General features: G+C 52.0%; 1 protein-coding gene across 2 annotated transcripts in view; it reads left to right on the forward strand.

Annotated features, from left to right (window-relative positions):
- The first annotated feature begins 1,209 nt into the window (after window positions 1–1,209).
- The window catches only part of GNG7 (G protein subunit gamma 7), a 153,850-nt gene continuing 139,475 nt past the window's right edge, over window positions 1,210–15,584 (forward strand). Inside the window, exon 1 of one of the 2 annotated variants that reach the window (XM_060007320.1) lies at window positions 1,210–1,299. The gene's annotated coding sequence lies outside the window, so the exon portion shown is untranslated. The remainder of the gene's footprint in view (window positions 1,300–15,584) is intronic. The other variant, XM_060007321.1, reaches the window with a different exon arrangement.

Consider the following 15,584-nt stretch of genomic DNA (forward strand, 5'->3'; position numbering starts at 1 on the left):
TTGGGGTGCCCCCTTAGGTTCAGGATTTGAGAAAAGTGCCTCACTTGCCTCACCCCAGCCCTGCCCTAATCTGTCTTTGGGGCTGCAAGAATCGCCAGACCTGACTTTTCAAGAATGCCTGGAAATCTGGATTTCTCTTTGTGAAACAACCTGATTTTTAAATGTTGGCAACGAATTTAGAATTTTACAGCATTTGCGGGCCACCAGTTTGCAACCCTTGTGCAGACAGTAATTCCTCCTGTGGGATGGAGCTGGGGAGTGAGATGCTGTCCCCAGGCACCTGGTTCTGCCTGTGCACTGCAGGGGGTGAGCAGGGAGGTTCCTGCAGGGATGACAGCAGCCGTGGGGGGGCCCAGCTGGGAGGCCAGCAGCTCAGATCACAGAGTAACAGTGTTGCACAAAGTTCTGGAAGTCCCAGAATACGGTGGCTCCATCCTCCTGTATAGGAAAGTCTCCCCTCCATGACCGCTGGGTACTTTTGGAGACAAACCAAATGTTTCCCAACATCAATGAGGGAGCATGTTAAAAATGCACATTCCAGGCGTTCAGTTCCTTTCAGGATTCTGGTTCATTCGATTTGGGTGGGGGCCCAGGAATCTGCATTTTACAATCAAGGCCCAGGAGTTAGGATATTAAGAAACCCTGGACAGGGTTGGGCGAATGACCTTGAGTTTAACCTCTCTGAGACTCAGTTTCCGCCCCTGTGAAACTGGGGGTAATATCGTCTCGCCTCCTAGCCTTATGCAGAGCGTTCAACGAGAGGAAGCAGTTATTATTATTGTCTTGAAGGTCAAGCGACCGATTAGGAGGGGATATTCTCCCCCCGCACGTGAGGTAGGATTCAGATTTGAAGCCGCGGCCCCACCCGGGATTCGAACTCACGAAACGCCTCGCGCCTCCTCGACGTCACTAAGTCACCTCTGAAACTCGGCTCGCCGCCCCGCTGCGGGGTGCCCCACACTGTACCTATTTGCGTATTAGCATAGCTCCTCCCCCCTGCGCGTTCTCCCCTTGCGGGTGGCCAGCAGCGGTGCCACTCAACGCTCCACCTCCCGGCCCCGCCCACGCCCCACGCCCCACCCCCTCTCCCTGGCGCAGCCTACCCCGCTGCCTGCCCTGCGCCCCGCCCCGAGCCCTGGCTCCCGCCGCCGGCGCCCGCGATTGGGCGCGTTGGGCGCCAATGCCCGCCCCGTGCGAGCCGCCCCCGCCCCCGCGGAGGGGAGCGAGCGCTCGCGGGCCCGTGGTGGGTTCGGCTGCGCTGCGTGAGGGGCTGAGGCGGTCGTGGTGGCGCGAGCGCAGGTAAGGGCGCGTGCGGCCGCGATTTGGGCCAGGGTCTGCCGCCACCGCCTCGAGTGCCGGGGGCAGGGCGCGGCCGGGGCGGATGGGAGGCCCGGGCGGCCGCGGGTGGCGAGTTCTGGAACGGCTGCGGACGGAATCGGGGGTCGGGGTCTGTGAGGAGGGGCCGGGGATCCGGCTTAGGGGTTGGGGTCGGGGTTCCTGAAGGGGATGCTGGGCTGGGGGTTTGGGGTGGAGTTGGAGGCTGGAGCTGGGGGTCGAGGTTAGCTGGGGAGGGGACTGCGATGGAGTTGGGGGTCCCGGTGGCCGAGGAGGGTGATAGAGGAACTCGGGCTCAGGGTGAGCTGGCACAGGGCCAGAGAGCTGAGTTGGGGGGAGCCGAGGGAAGAGGGGGCGTCAGGCTCCTTTCAGAAAGCTTCCGAGGGCTATCAGGAGAAATGGAGAGTTAGGAGTCTGTGAGTGATGAGAAAGGAGGGGTGGGGGAGGGAGGTGGGATAGAAGCTGAGAGACAACCCCCCCCCCCCCGGTTTTGCAGGAGGTTGATTATTCCGGAGGAAATGGGGGGATCTCGGTTAGAAGTCAGTTATGAGGATTGTGGAGGGGAATCCCCCCCACTTCGGCTAATCACCTGGCGTAGAAGGGGGCATGGGGCAGAAACCCCTTGGCAAGGCAGTGAGCTGCAGGAGATGGGCTTTGGACACACTTTGCAAGTTCGGTTTCTGGGAGGCAGGGTGCAAAGGGGAAGCAGAAAGGCTCGTGTTGGTGACCGAATTTTCCAGGAATTTGGGGGCTCAGGAGCCCGGAATCAAAGTGGGAGTTTTGTGGACAATGATATTGAGGGAAGTGGGTGGCGCTTTTATTTTTCCTGGGGAGCGGGGGTTGCTCAGGGCTGGAAGGTGGGCGGTAGAAGACAGGCGTGATGAGCAGCAAAGAGCCTTCCCCATTGCTAGGTGTCAGCGAGGCAAACGCCAAGTTCACAGACTTGTTCAGTCGCGTGCTGTGGTTTTGCACGGGTTGAGAGTGTAGCGGGCTCTGGAAGGTGGGCCTGTGTCCCCATGTCCACTCGGGCTGCTTGCTCGGCTGTGTCGCCTCTGGGGATTTAGTTTACTCCTCTGTAAAGTTGGGATAATAAAATAGGAGCAGGTACCTCACAGGATGGCCGCGAGGGTCAAATGAGGGGATGCGTGTACCTCGCACGCTCCTGGCACATGGCAAGGGTACATGTGCGTTGATAATAATGTTCTAAATTAAGGTTTTTTGGGGGGGAGGAAGGTGGGTGGGTAGAATTACTGGGTTGTCAGGGAGGGGAGAGAAGGAATCACTTGAAGCTTGACACCAGTCCCTCAATCTTGGGGTGCACATAAGAATCCCCTCTGGAGCTTTAAAAAAGAATCTGCAAAAACAATTGTTTCTTCATGTTATTAAAAATGAGAGGAAAACAACAACAACAAAAGCCAGGTCTGCGTGCACCTGCCTGGATTCTGAAACTTTATCGAGGAACAAGCACATCTACTTAAGAGAAAGCTTCTCGGGTGGTTTTGATTAAGTGTACCCCACAGGAGCCATTCGGATGTGTGCCCTGAAGGGGACCACTGGGCCACGACTATATGAGCTTTACAGCTTGGGTTCTCGTGATGGACCAGGGTCCTTCCCCTTGGCAGTGCTGACAAACATCGCACTGCTGGCATTGGGGCTGGGTCTGTGGGGGGCCGTCCTGGGCACTGGGGGGCGTGGAGTAGCATCCCTGGCCCCATCCACTCAATGCCAGGACTCCTCCCCCGCCAGTGTGACAATGACAGATGTCCCCAGACGTCACCCCCTGCCCCCAGGGAGCAGAATCACCCCTGGTGGAGACACCTTTCGGAAACAAAACTAAGTTATTTTCTCCTTTAAAGGTCACACCTCACCTTTGATCCTTAGGAAGTATGGCCATTCAGATTTGGGTTAGTTTTTATATCATCTCGTGTTCTGGTTTTGAGAGGAAAAAAAAATCACACCGCTTTTAGAGAATTTTAGAAATGCTGACTTCTTTCTAGGTGGGTCTTTTGTGTGGCTTTTGAACACCTATACTGATTTTGAATATAGGATTAATTGATTGGCCGCAGTCACTGGAAGACGCCTACATTTGCGATTTGTTTCCTTGGCTGTAACCTAGTGCAGGAGGCTTCTACAGGAGCTTGAGTTCTTCCAGTGGTTCTTGGTCGCCACCTGCAAATAATTGTGACGGAGGCCATTGTTTTCTGCTCCATGTTTCATAAAGCCTGGGGCCCTATAGTTTGAAGGGAAAGACAACTGAATATGAATTCCCTGACACACAGACAGTTCAGCTTCCTGAACTGAATGGAAGCATTTTTCTGGGTACACCCTGTTGTGGTGTAAAAAGTGCCTTCTTCTCACTTCTCAAAGTGTTATTACAGGTTTTCTCATTTGCATCTGGAAACAAATAGTCGTCTTTAAAATTGGATTTCCTATGGCATTTATGTTGTTTTCCTTTGGCTGTGCCGAGGGGCATGCAGGATCTTAGGTCCCCAGCCAGGGATTGAACCCGTGTCCCCTGCAGTGGAAGCGCAGTCTTAACCACTGGACCGCCAGGGAAGTCCCAGGCATTTGTGTTCTTGAAGCTCCTGTGTAATTTCTTAGGGAAGCGTGGTTGGGCCAGGCTTCCATGACTTTGGAACTTTCTGGAGCTTTCTAGAGAGGACGGTACCCAGGACAGTTGCGTGAATGCTGGGTGTTGACCCAAACTTCAACCCCTTGCATTGCTCCCTGCAGGCTGCTGTGTCTTCACAGCCCAAGGGAGATGGGCCGAGCCACGTCTTTGTTCTGGGAAGGTTTGTCTCCTGCAGGCCCCGTCCTTGACAATGTCAAGGTTTGCCATGTTCAATGCTCATTTCAACACCTCTGGACCTCGCTTTTCACTGCTTCTCTCTTGTGCTGCCCTTGGGCATGGCGTCTCCCTCCCTCTCTTCAGGGTCTAGAGAAAAGTGTTCATTCCGTATGTCACCCAGGAGACCTCAGAGACCTGACTGGGTCACTGAAAAGGTGGGTGACTTGTCCCAGGCACTCACATCCCGCCCTCTCCTCGTCCACGCTGTGACGTTGCATCTTGTCCTGCAAGCTGGTGGATAGGGGGGCTTGTGGGCAGCTCTGAGACTCTAACAGAAAGAGTACCAGTTCTCCCTGAGAACCTTGCAAAGGGCAAAAGTCTTACTTTTTTATTTTTTAAATTGAGGTACAATTGCCATTTCATAAAACTCAGCCACTTTAGCACACAGTTCAGTTTTTTCATACGTTTATCGAGTTGTGCAACAATCTCTAGAAACCCGTCTTAGAACCTTCCATCACCTCAGTAAGATCTCCATCCCCACGAGCAATCACCCTGATCCCCCCTCCCCAGTTGACAACCACGAATCCACTCTCTGTGTCTGTGGATCTGCCTGTGCTGGATGTTTCCCATCAGTGGAATCACACACTGTGTGTCCTTCTGTGTCTGGCTTCTCTCTCTGAGCATCGTGTTCTCAGGGTCCATCCACGTGGTAGCAAGTGTCAGGGCTTCTCTCCTTTCGTGGCTGAGTGACGTTCCCGTGTGTGGAGGGACACGTGTTTATCCGTTCACCTGTCGGTGGACATCTCGGCTGCTCCCACATTTTGGCGGTAAAGAATCGTGCTGCTATGTAAATGGTTTTTTTCCTGGGCATTTGACAGCCCACTAAACTGAAGCTCAGAGGTTGGGGGTGGTCATGCGGGCATCAGCACCCCCGGATCTGCCTTTCTCTCTCCCGTCTGTGTTTCTTCCCCCCTTGAGTTAAGTGTTTCCCCGTCTCTCGATCAGAACATCCCAGCTGGCAGATCAGCCTCTGGTCTCTCCTGCTCCGATGGGTTGACCCCCCCACCCATGACCAGAATCTTCTCTCTAAAGCTGAGATTGGTTCGTCATTTTCCCGCCACCTTCACCAGCTCATCACCCACTCGACAAAATCGAGATTGCTTCCTTGGGCCTTGGTGGCACCGGGGAGTTGGGCCCACCCCACCTTCGGAGTGACCTTCACTTGGCCTCCAGTTACCACCGCTCCCGGTCCTCCTGGCCTCCCGCCCAGCTCAGGCCCCCCGGCTTTCCTGGATGGTGCAGTGTGCTGTCTCCTTTGTCTGAAATCTTCCTTCCTTCCTTCCTTCCTCTCCCCAACAAAGGCTGGTTGTGTGCCTATTTTAAGCTTCAGACCGGGTGCCAGGCTCCGGGAGCACCACGTGAATGGGACGCTTGTGTGCGTGTGGGGCGCAGCGTAGAGACGGGGCCCCGGGGCCTTTCTGTCCCTGGCCCGGCTCTCTGAGTTGGGGTCCCTGGGGGTGGCGGAGATGGGGGCCCAGGCCTGTGTGTTCCGTGAGCTCCCCAGGTACGCGGCGACAGGAAGAAGTCTGTTGGGGGGCGGAGAGGTGGGGATGACACCTGTGCATAGGACGTCAGGGGCAGAGGCCAGAGAGAAGGTTTGCACCGAGAAGTTTGCCAGGGCCAGGGTCTCCCCTGTCCCTGGGCACGCTAGACCCTGGGGCTGGTCATCCTCTATCCGGGGCCCTCCTGGGCACCGTGGCTGTGGAGCAGCTCCCTGGCCTCCACCCTGTCGATGCCGGGATGCAGTGCCGAGGGGGAGAAACTGATTTGTAGAAGTTGCTCCCCTTTTTGGAGTTTCTGAAAATTAACTGTTTGGAGATGATAAAAGACAAAAAGATGACCCATCTTTGCAGTATGTCAATTAGTTTGCTTTCCATGACTGTGGGTGTGCATGGGAGTGTGCATGTGAGTTTCCGCAGCTCTTTGCTAACATGATGAGGTGCCGGGCAAGGGGCCAGGTGAATCTGGGGTGCGAATTAATTTGAAACCTGCCTGCCAGCTCTGCTTTGTGACAGTTACTAATGATCATATCTTTTGTCCTTGGTTGTCAAGACCGTGACCCCTGCCCCTGCCTTCTTAAGAAGCTCCTTAATTTGTTGGACAAAAAAGTCAAGAGAAATCAAAAACAGGAGATGAATCCAGCCAAGTCCGTGCAGCTCCCGTGCTGGAGCAGACAGGCTGTGGCTGGGAGGGTCAGAATAAGGCCCCGGCCCCACCAGCCCTGTCTTTGCCTACTTGTGTGACTTTCCTGGGGCCCCCGTAACAAAGCGCCACAGACCAGGTGGCCTGAAGCAACAGAAATCTGTCTTTTCCCAGTCCTGGAGGCCAGAAGTCTGAAATCAGTGTGGGTCGAGCCGCGCTTCCCCTGGGGGCTCCAGGGCAGGGTCCTTCCTGCCTCTTCTGGCTTCTGGAAGGTGGTAGTTTCCAGCAACTCTTGGTGCTCCGTGGCTTGTAGATGCATCTCTCTGGTCTCAGCCTCGGTCATCACGTGGCCATCACCCTGTGTGTCTGTCAAAGAAAACCCAGGGCTGGACGGTAGTTAGAACAGTAAAAACAGCCTTTACCCTGAAACGATTGCAACGGGGAAAAGAAACCTCAGTGTGGAACTAGGCTCCACTCTGAATACAGCACGGACAAGCGGGGACGCATAGCCGAGGAGCCGGTGGGGGTCCGTGGATGGAAAATGGCCAAGAGGAAGCATAAGGGAAGATTCTGGTTAAAGGGACCTCTGAAGATTCCGGCTGCAGGTGGCCGGATCAGACATCACCTGGGGGAGGGGCTGAGGAGCCGTAGCAGGTATTGGGAGTTATCAGATGTCGAGGCTGGGGGGGGTCTCAATCAACCAACTTAGCAGGATCCTTGTTAAAACTGGACGATGCAGAGATGAACACGGGAACCCAAACGTCGAGGTCCCATTGAAAAGTTCAAGGTAGCCTGAGTAGAATCGGGTCAACGAGAGCATCTTTATCAAGGCTCACGCGTGTCCACGTTTCCCTCTTCTGAGGACACCAGTCGTTGGCTTAGGGCCACCCTACTCTGTGTGACCTCACTTTAGCTCGATGACACCCACAAAGATGCCATTTCCAAATCAGGTCCCATTCCCAGCTACCGGGCCTAGGAAGCGCACGTATCTTTGGGGGGGACACTGCACCCCACGCCACCTAGAAAGGGGTCACCCTCATGGGGTGGGAGTCAGCTTTTGTGGGGCACTGTGGTCCTAGTTTCTAAATGCGCTTTTCCCCTCTCCCCCCGTTCCCTCTCTCTGAACACCAGAAAAGTCAACGTTGGCACCATCTGACAGAAAATGGAGAACTCGGGGCCTGACTGGGCCCCTGGGAGGAAGCGGGAGTTTTCAAGTTCTCGGGGACAGGAGCGTGGAGGAGGTCACAGGTTACCTTGCAGCCCCGGGGAAGCTCTTGGTTATTTGTCATCTGGAGGACGGGGCAGGAACACCCTCCTTGGCCACTTCCAGGTTGTGCAGATCCAGTGAGGCGCCTCTGGAGGAGCTGGTGGGAATTTTCTGCAAATATGAGGCGTTCTTGTTATTAACGTGATGGGTTTGTTTAAGGCAGGGTTTCTCCTCCTCAGCAGTGTGGACACTGGGCGTCCGTCCGGTCATCCTCTCTGGGGGGCTGTCCTGGGCACTGTGGGGTGTGGAGCAGCCTCCCTGGACCACACCCACTCGATGCCAGGAGCCCCCACTCCTGATAGCCATAGATGCCCGAGACATGGCCCAGTGTCCCCTGAGGGGGCAGAGTCACCCGCAGATGGGAACCATTGGGCTGAACTATGTCTAATAAGATTTTACAATTCTATGATTGCACTAAAGTAAAAAGATACTTTTTAAACATTTTTAATTTTAATTTTATTTATTTATCTTTGGTCGCATTGGGTCTTCGCTGCTGAGCACGGGCTTCAGTAGTTAGCTGCTCCACGGCATGTGGGATCTTCCCAAAGCAGGGCTTGAACCCGTGTCCCCTGCATTGGCAGGTGGATTCTTAATCAATGCGCCACCAGGGAAGTCCCCAAAGATACTTTTTTTAATAGACTTTTTTTTGCTTATTTCTTTTTGTTTTCTGTTTTTATTTTTTGGCTGTGCCGCACAGCATGTGGGATCTTCGTTTCCAGATCAGGGATCGAACCGGCACCCCCTGCACTGGAAGTGCGGAGTCGTAACCACTGGACCGCCAGGGAAGTCCTTTAATAGACTTTATTTTTTTTTAGAGCAGTTTTAGGTTCACAGCAAAACTGAGCAGAAAGTACAGAGGTTTCCCGTACGCCCCTGCCCCCCATGTGGACACAGCCTCCCCCATCATCACCGTCCCCCACCAGTGAGACTTTCGTTATAATCAAGAAACCTACGTGGACATGTCACTATCACCCAGTGTCTGTAGTTGACCTGAGGGTTCCCGCTTAGTCTTGTATGTTCTACGGGTTGAGACAGATATATACGGACATGTATCCACCTTGACAGTACCATGCGGAATAGTTTCACTGCCCTAAAAATCCTCTGTGCTCTGCCAGTTCATCCTCCCTCCCCATTATTTTGTTTTTATGGGCAAGGAGCTAAGAACAGCTTAGTAACCTTGAGTGCCCGTAGGGACAGGTTTAACTCTGTAGTGTACGGAGTTTTATATGAATTATTTCTCCACGGTCTCCACTCCAAAAAGCCATGCTGTCCAAACAGAAACAGGATTTGAGCCTCAGATGTAATTGTATTTTTAAATTTTTTTTTGGCTGCGTTGGGTCTTTGTTGCTCCACGTGGGCTTTCTCTAGTTGGTGGTGAGCGGGGGCTGCTCTTCATTGTGGTGTGTGAGCTTCTCATTGCTGTGGCTTCTCTTGTTGCAGAGCATGGGCTGTAAGCGTGCGGGCTTCAGTAGTTGTAGCACGTGGGCTCAGTAGTTGTGGCTCGCAGGCCCTAGAGCGCATGGGCTTCAGTAGTTGTGGCGCACGGGCTTAGTTGCTCCTCGGCATGTGGGATCTTCCCGGACCAGGGCTCGAACCCGTGTCCCCTCCATTGGCGGGTAGATTCTTAACCACTGCGCCACCAGGGAAGTCCCTATTTTTTAATATTTTAAAATTTTATTTTATTGAAGTATAGTTGATTTACAATGTGTTAATTTCTGCTGTACAGCAAAGTGAAAGTTATACACATATATACATTCTTTTTTTTTTTTTAATTTTGTTTTCTGTTACGATTTATCCCAGGAGTTTGGATATAGTTCCCTGTGCTCTACAGTAGGACCTTGTTGTTTATCCATTCTAAATGTAACAGTTTGCATCTACTAACCCCAAACTTCCATTCCATCCCTTTCTCTCCCCCACTCCCCCTTGGCAACCACAAGTCTGTCCTCTATGTCTGTGAATCTGTTTCTGTTTCATGGATAGGTTCATTTGTGCCGTATTTTAGATTCCACGTATAAGTGCTATCATACGGTATTTGTGTTCTTTTTCTAACTTACTTCACTTAGTATGATAATCTCTAGTATCAATGTTGCTGCAAATGGCATTATTTTGTCCTTTTTTATGGCTGAGTCATATTCCATTGTATCTATGTACCACATCTTTATCCGTTCATCTGTTGATGGACATTTAGGTTGTTTCCACGTCTTGGCTATTGTGAATAGTGCTGCTGTGAACATAGGGGTGCATGTATCTTTTTGAATTAGAGTTTTCTCCAGATATATGCCCATTTGGTGTGTCGTTTTTAGAGCTACTGAAGTATCTGCAGGTTGAAAATGGGGATTGAGAATCAGAGCATCTTGGAAAGTCAGTAGTGGAAGGGCCCCGAGATTGACCAGTCCAGGGGGCGGCATGGCTTATGGGCCAGATCCTCCATCGCCATCTATTTTTGTAAGGCCCCTGAGCTAAGAATGGTTTTTCTGTTTGTTTGTTGTTTTGGCCCTGCCTCACGGCTTGCGGGATCTTAGTTCCCCGACCAGGGATTGAACCCAGGCCCTCGGCAGTGAAAGCACCGAGCTCTAACCGCTGGGCCACCAGGGAATGGGCCACCAGGGAATTCCCAGAATGGTTTTTACCTTTTTCTTTTTCTTTTTAATTGGGATATAGTTGCTTTACAACGTTGTATTAGTTTCTGCTGTATAACGAAGTGAATCAGTTATATGTATGCATATATCCCCTCCCTCTTGGACCTCCTCTCACCCCCCATCCCACCCATCTAGGTCAGCACAGAGCACAGAGCTGAGCTTCCTGTGCTCTACAGCAGGTTCCAACTAGCTATCCGTTTTACACAGGGCAGTGCACATACGTCAATCCCAGTCTCCCAGTTCATCTCCCTCCCCCGGCCCCCCGCTGTGTCCACACGTCAGTTCTCTATGTCTGCGCCTCTATTCCTGCCCTTCAAACAGGTTCATCTGTACCATTTTTAAATGGTTGAAAAAAATCAAACGAAACCTGATATGTCATGACGCATGAAAATTACAGAGTTCACGTTTCAGTGTCCAGAAGCAAAGTCTTATTGGCACAGATCCACATGCATCCGTTCACGTGTTGCTCATGGCGGCTTTCCCACCACACACGAGACGCTAAGGCTCTCAAAGCAGAAAATATTGATTCTTTGGCCCCTTCCAGGAAAAGTCTGGCCGCCCCTCTAGTCCAGCTTGTGTGATTTACAGATGGCGAGACTGAGGCCCAGCGGTTTCCCGGGTTCATGGCAATGCTGGGACTTGAATTTGGGGTTTCATAGCTTTTATGGTTTCATTTAAGCTCTAGTATTGGGAGAGCAAATAATACTTGACTTCTGAGACGTTGCCTCTGATGCTGCCTAGTTAGGAGCTTGGATTCCCATAGCCTTCTGGGTGAGCGGGGGTTAATGATTTGGGAACAACTGTATGGAATGGTTATATTTCCCGTAGCATTGTGCCCTACTGAGATGGATCATTGATTTTCTGTAGTGTCATGAGACGTGAGGGACACGCGTCTTAGAAATAACAGGCTCTTAGATTTAAAGAACCGTGGCCTCTGATAGCTCAAAAATAGGTCTCATTATAAGACATCAATTATGTTTATTATAACGTTACTTAAAAATGTACAAACATCAAACTTTGTATATAAATGTCTGTGCTCGTAGCTTTTACATAATGAACAGAAGAAAAGCATGTAAAGTAAATGAAAACAAAATAGTAACACAGTGAAGTAATGGGCATCCAAATGCATATTCAGACGAACGCTTGTAATGTCAGGCGATGGGTGTTTTTTAGAAAGATGTTCCAAGAGCCACAGTTTGCCACGCATAGCGTCCCAGAGCATCCCAGGGCGAGCTTGGAAAAGGCCAGGTTGCGGTGAAAACTAGGCTCCCTTCCCTGGGCTGGGGCTCCTTGCTCAGCACCTGCTGAACTTAGCACTGCCTTTCTCTTTAGGTTGAGAAACTGACAGATTAGTTCTTCCAGGCTGACTTGTAAATATTTGAGGCAGGAGCCAGAAATGGAATTTTTTTCTCCTTCAAATTGCTACTTAATGAAATGCAGAGCTGTTCTTTTTTTTTTTTCAGAGTTGTTTTTGACTTGAATGATTGACAGCAGGAGGTGGTGGGAGGAAGCTGGGCTGGTGGGGCTTTGGGGAGGAGCTGGGCGGTTTTTATTGTTTAAAAAAATAGATTGGCTTCGTTCTGTCTCTCTGTCTCTGCCTCTCTCTCTGTCTCTCTTTGTCTCCTTCTGTCTCTGTCTTTCTGTCTCTCTTTCTCTCTGTCTCTCTTTTTCTGTCTCTCTGTCTCTCCCTCTGTCTCTGTCTCTCTGTCTTTGTCTCTGTCTCTCTCTGTCTCTTTCTATCTCTCTCTCTCTCTGACTGTCTCTTTTTCTCTGTCTCTCTCTCTCTGTCTCTCTTTCTCTCTCTCATCAGACGGTTCCAGGAGCTTCTCAGGGGCTGCGTAAAGAAAACAAAGCATGTCCAGTGATGTTCACAAACCTCACATGTGTGTGCAGTTTGGGGCCATGAAGGACAGGGGACCAGGGTTCTGGAACCTCAGGTTCCAGTTTCAGCTCCATTTCTTTCTTTTTTTTTTTTTTTTTTAAAAAATATTTATTTATTTATTTGTTGTGCCGGGTCTTAGTTGCTGTATGTGGGCTCCTTAGTTGTGGCATGAGAACTGTTAGTTGCGGCATGCATGTGGAATCTAGTTCCCTGGCCAGGGATTGAATCCGGAGCCCCTGCATTGGGAGCGCAGAGTCTTAGCCAGTGCGCCACCAGAGAAGTCCCTCAGCTCCATTTCTTATTTCCAAATTGTCAAAGTCCCCCGTCCTCTGGGCCTCCGCTTCCCTCACTGTGAAATGGGGCATAGGATAAGCTGATACTCATGCCCGTCGCTCTGGGTGCCACAGCCAGCACCCCACATGTCGTCTCTAAGAAGGATAGTGGGCTGCATTCTGAGATCTGCTTTTTAAAAAAAATTTTATTGAAGTATAGCTGATTTACAATGTTGTGTTAATTTCTGCTGTATAGCAAAGTGATTCAGTTATACATATATACTCCTTTTCATATTCTTTTCTATTATAGATTATTACAAGATATTGAATATAGTTCCCTGTGCTCTATAGTAGGACCTTGTTGTTTATCCATCCTATATATAATAGTTTCATCTGGCAATCCCAAACTCCCTGTTTCTTTTTAATTAACTTTTTTATTTTGGACTAATTTCAGGTGTCCAGAAAAGTCACAGAGGTAGTACAGAGAGTCCCGTGTGCCCCTCACCCAACCTCTACCACCACCAGCATCCTGCTTTCCAGGGGTGCCTTTGCCACCCTAGGAAATCAGCGTGGGTGCATCACCATTGACTCAAGCCCGTACTGAGTTTGGATTCCACTAGCTTCCCCTGATGTCCTTTTCTGCCCCAGGGCCCCATCCAGGATCCCACATGACATTTAGTCGTCACGTCTTCTCAGCCCCTCTGAGCGATGACAGTTTCTCTAACTTTCCTTGTCTTTCATGCCTGGACAGCTGTGAGGAGGACGGGTCAGGAGTTTTGCAAGATGCCCCTCGGTGTGGGTTAGTTTAATGTTTTTCTCGTGATTAGATCGAGGTTACAGATTTGGGGAAGAACCCACAGCTGAGTGCCTTCTCGTCCTGTCCCAGGGGTCCCTGACACCCACGTGGCATCACCCAGATGTTAACCTTGAACACCTGCCTCAGGTAGTATTTGCCCCCTCAGGTACGCAGAGGCCCGGATTAGTCTCCTCCCTGCCCCCTGCCCCCCCCCCCCCCCGCCACCAGAACTGTTCCCGTCTCCATCCTCTGTGCTGTGAACTTTGCCTTGCATCTTTGCAGTGTGATGTCAGCTTTCTCCTGGTTGGATCATACCCAACAAAGGCTGTGCTCCTGGAAGTGACTTCGGGGAGTTGAAAACTCATTGTCTTGCATGTTGTGGCCGCAGACACTGCTGGGTGTTGGGGAGAAGCGTCTTCATCCTACTGTGAGACACATGGGTCCCACCCGTCCCAAATCCATGCATTGGTGGGGGGCGGACTTGGACGGTCCCGCTGCTGGTGACTGAAATCCCAGCGGAAGCCAGCCCTTCCTGAGTGTTCTGGCCCAGCTTTGCATAGGTGCCATGTTCTGATCAAAGGAGGGGGAGCTTTGAACCCCAGGGTAGAGTTTTTTTTAAAATATGTATTTATTTATTTATTCATTTTGGCTGCGCTGGGTCTTAGTTGTGGCCTGTGTATCTTTAGTTGCTGCGTGCGGACTTCTTAGTTGCTGCATGCGGGATGTAGCTCCCCGACCAGGGATCAAACCGGGGTCCCCTGCGTTGGGAGCGTGGAGTCCCACCCCCTGGACCCCCAGGGACACCCCCGAAACCCCGGGGGAGAGTTTTGGCACAGACAGCCCGAGGCTGGGAGGCCTCCCGAGGGCGCTGCTGCCCCTGCCCTCCCGCCTGGGTCCCTGCCTCTGAGCAGCGCCCTGGGTGCTGGCTCACACTTTGGAGGAGCATCTGGCCAAAGCAGAGGGTTGCTGGAAAGCAGCCTGCTTTGTGGGGAGGTGTTTGGTGTGTCCTTTAAAAGTGAAACTGGGCACCCCTGGGAGATGTCTGGGAGAAAGCGGGCAGGAGTTGCCCCCGCTCTGGGACCTGGGATGGTGAATGGGACCCTTTGTTGCTCCGAAGCCTTTTTTTCAGTGGCCTCTTTACTCAGCCATCAACGTCGGATGGTGCCAGGGGCAGGTGTAGGGACCATCCCATGCATGTTTCCCGCCGCCCCAGGGGAGGGCCCTGCCAGTCATGGTAGTTTCTGGGAATCAATAAATCAGTGTATCACATGCCAGACACCATCCCCCTTCCTTCTCCCCTAGCCCCGCCCCCGCCCATCTCTGCTCAGCACAGTGTGAGCACCCTCACTCACCTCCCTGCATCCACTTCCGCCCACTCTGATTTGTTTTGTTTTTTCATCGTGGTGAGTTACACGTCGCTTTAAATTCACCACTTTAACCGTGTCTAGTGTACAGCTCAGCAGCATTAAGTACATTCACGCTGTTGTGCGACCACTGCCCCCCTCCCGCCCCCGCATCCATCCTGCACCTTTTCATCTTGTGAATTTGCAACTGTCCCCATTAAACACTCCCCTGTCCCCCTCCCCAGCCCCTGACAACCAGGAACGCACTCTGACTCTGTGGATCTGCCTGTCCTGGACGTTTCCCATCAGTGGAGGCACACCCTGTGTGTCCTTCTGCGTCTGGCTTCTCTCACTGAGCATCGTGTTCTCAGGGTCCGTCCACGTTCATATTTTACAGCAGAATAGTATTCCTTTGTACGCATCTGTCATGTTGTTTTGAGGCATTCATCGGTCGATGGGCGTTGAGGTGTTTCCACTTCTCGATTGCTGTGACTCGGGCTGCAGTGAACGTTTGTCCGGCTGTTTTCAGTCCTCTCGGGTGGATAACCAGGAGTGGCATCGCGGGGCCCATCATCTGTTTTTTTTTTTTTTTTTTTTTTTGCGGTACGTGGGCCTCTCACTGCTGTGGCCTCTCCCACTCCGGACGCGCAGGCTCAGCGGCCATGGTTCACGGGCGCAGCCGCTCCACGACATGTGGGATCCTCCCGGACCGGGGCACGAACCCGCGTCCCCTGCATCGGCAGGCGGACTCTCAACCACCGCGCCACCAGGGAAGCCCCCATCATCTGTTTTTAAACCTCTAGATTGTTTGTGCTTCTCTGCCTGGTGGGATTTTTATCCATTTGCTGCTTCTCTCGCAGCTCAGCCCTGGGGGACTCTGGCAGGATTTGAGTTCTTCTGGCTGATTCCATTCACCGGCTCCCCGCCTTCATTCTTGTTTCTGTACAGCCGGCCTGGGGCAGCTTTCTCTGCACTGTTGATTTGTCTCTCTCCTGCCTCTGGGGTCGCACTCCTGCTTCCTTCCCCTGGCCTGGAATGCCCTCTGCTCTCTGTTCTGACA

The sequence above is a fragment of the Delphinus delphis genome, chromosome 3 (genome assembly GCF_949987515.2).
Source record: "Delphinus delphis chromosome 3, mDelDel1.2, whole genome shotgun sequence".
Classification (NCBI taxonomy): Eukaryota; Metazoa; Chordata; class Mammalia; order Artiodactyla; family Delphinidae; genus Delphinus; species Delphinus delphis.